The 2892-nt window shown below is 44.6% G+C and overlaps 1 non-coding gene across 1 annotated transcript; it reads right to left on the reverse strand.

Annotated features, from left to right (window-relative positions):
• Positions 1-1823: 1823 nt before the first annotated feature.
• Trnas-cga (transfer RNA serine (anticodon CGA)) lies at positions 1824-1897 on the reverse strand. The gene has a single exon. It is a non-coding gene; the product is annotated as a tRNA-Ser (tRNA).
• Positions 1898-2892: the final 995 nt, after the last annotated feature.

A 2892-nucleotide genomic window follows, 5' to 3' on the forward strand; every position in this document is an offset into this window, starting at 1 on the left:
CATTGTGCATGCTCTGTTGCCTGTGTCTATGTGCCTGTGGTTCTGTCAGTGTGATCATGTGATGTATCTGACCCCAGGAATGTGTCAATAAAGTTTCCCCTTCCTGGGATAATGAATTCACGGTGTTCTTATTTCAATTTCCAGGAGTGTAATAATGAACAGCCTCAGTTGCACCATTTACCTAGAATTTTCCTAGGATTCAGTCGGGGTAACCCAACCTCCTCAGAATAACAGTCTCTACTATTTGTCCATAGTGGACATCGTCAAGCTAAAACTACAAATTCATAAATTATCGTCAAACTGTAAAACTTATCTGGCACTGCCTCGGCCCCACTTCGTGACCGCGATGCGGCAGCCACGAGTGCTGTACTGGAATGATAATTTACGGATTTGTAGTCCTAGCTTGACGATGTCCACTATGGACAAACAGTAGATACTGTTATTCTGAAGAAGTTTGGGTTATCCCGATTGAAACCTATGTAAATTCTAGGTAAACGGTGCAACTGAGGATGTTCATTATTAAAATTAAAATTAATATTTATACAGTTGCAGCCAGGGCCGCGAAATGTTGAAGACATTGTGTGGTGTCTTTAATGCAGTGGTTTCAATTGCTTTGTGCGTCCCCATGCCGCAGACCATCGCGGAGTCTTCCGCTTTTTATGGTCATTTTCCTACCCCAAGGGAAGGAGAATGCCCTGAACCTCTGCCTGCTCCTCCGCCATCCGTCACAAGGCTGTCGGCAGAACGAAGGTGACTTCTTATGCCTGCTGTATTCGGCCGCCATTGTGATGATTTTTATTCAAAATTTAAACGGTGGCGGTGTTGGATCCTGGGACGTGTTGATTATTAGTGAAAGACACTACCCCTAAACCACCAACCAAGAGATCTTGTGCTCCTGGGTGTACTATACCGTACGTACAACACTGGGCTCTGCTGTGCCTTTGGAAGTTTTATTCAGGAGCGTGCTCTTAATCGAACGTAACGTGTTTATTTCCTTTACAGTTTGTCTTAGGATCGGTATCATAAGCATAAAGTAGCTAAATATGTAGACATGTTGCAATATGTAATTTTCGATATTGATTTTAGCTCTAAATTCTTTTCCACAAACGATCAGAACTTTAGTTTCCTTTTGTGGATTAAATTATGGGCCCAAAGCTAAGTCTCCTTTCAAGACACGGTCCGCTGCTTTTCCAGGTCCTTTGCTGTCTCTGACAGAACTACACTGTCATCGGCGAGCTTCAAAGTTTTTATTTCTTCTCCATGAATTTTAATTCCAAACCGCATTTTTCTTTTGTTTCCTTTACTGCTCGCTCAATATACAGATCTAATAACATCGGGGAGAGGCTCTCACTCCCTTCCCAACCACTGATTTTGTCTTGGATGGAGGATATAAGATGAACATCAACAAAAGCAAAACGCGGATAATGGAATGTAGTCGAATTAAATCGGGTGAAGCTGCGGGAATTAGATTAGGAAATGAGACGCTTAGAGTAGTAAATGAGTTTTGCTATTTGGGGAGCAAAGTAACTGATGATGGTCGAAGTAGATAGGATATAAAATGTAGACTGGCAATGGCAAGGAAGGTATTTCTGAAGAAGAGAAATTTGTTAACATCGAGTATAGATTTCAGTGTCAGGAAGTCTTTTCTGAAGTATTTGTATGGAGTGTAGCCATGTATGGAAGCGAAACGTGGACGATAAATAGTTTAGACAAGAAGAGAATCGAAGCTTTCGAAATGTGGTGCTACAGAAGAACGCTGAAGATTAGATGGGTAGATCACATAACTAATGAGGAGCTGAAACTTCCTGGCAGATTAAAACTGTGTGCCCGCCCGAGACTCGAACTCGGGACCTTTGCCTTTCGCGGGCAATGCTCTACCAACTGAGCTACCGAAGCACGACTCACGCCCGGTACTCACAGCTTTACTTCTGCCAGTACCTCGTCTCCTACCTTCCAAACTTTACAGAAGCTCTCCTGCGAACCTTGCAGAACTAGCACTCCTGAAAGAAAGGATACTGCGGAGACATGGCTTAGCCACAGCCTGGGGGATGTTTCCAGAATGAGATTTTCACTCTGCAGCGGAGTGTGCGCTGATATGAAACTTCCTGGCAGATTAAAACTGTGTGCCCGACCGAGACTCGAACTCGGGACCTTTGCCTTTCGCGGGCAAGTGCTCTACCAACTGAGCTACCGAAGCACGAAGCACGAAGTTTGGAAGGTAGGAGACGAGGTACTGCAAGAAGTAAAGCTCTGAGTACCGGGCGTGAGTCGCGCTTCGGTAGCTCAGTTGGTAGAGCTCTTGCCCGCGAAAGGCAAAGGTCCCGAGTTCGAGTCTCGGTCGGGCACACAGCTTTAATCACCCAGGAAGTTTCATATCAGCGCACACTCCGCTGCAGAGTGGAAATCTCATTCTGTAATGAGGAGCTATTGAATAGAATTGGAGAGAAGAGGAGTTTGGAGGGTAAAAATCGTAGAGGGAGACCAAGAGAGGAATACACTAAACAGGTTCAGAAGGATGTAGGTTGCAGTAGGTACTGAAGAAGCTTGCACAGGATAGAGTAGCATGGAGAGCTGCATCAAACCAGTCTCTGGACTAAAGACCACAACAACAACAACAACAGCTAAGTCTCATATTAGTTGTGTCACGCTTCTCCTATATTACTACCTATCAGTCTCCATAACTTGCACGTCTAGGGTGTCCATTTCCATTTGCTGCTGTTATTAGGTCTGCTAGGACACCTAAAGGTTGCAGCCATACCACATAGATACACTGGTTACAGTTCGGTAACCTATGGCAAGGGAATTCACAACCAAGCAACGAGAAGCCGAAAGATGAATGTTTTCTCTATAAACAGCTTCCAGATGTCGTCACCAAAGGCTGGGGTGGGCTGT

Source organism: Schistocerca cancellata, chromosome 5 (genome assembly GCF_023864275.1).
Source record: "Schistocerca cancellata isolate TAMUIC-IGC-003103 chromosome 5, iqSchCanc2.1, whole genome shotgun sequence".
NCBI lineage: Eukaryota > Metazoa > Arthropoda > Insecta > Orthoptera > Acrididae > Schistocerca > Schistocerca cancellata.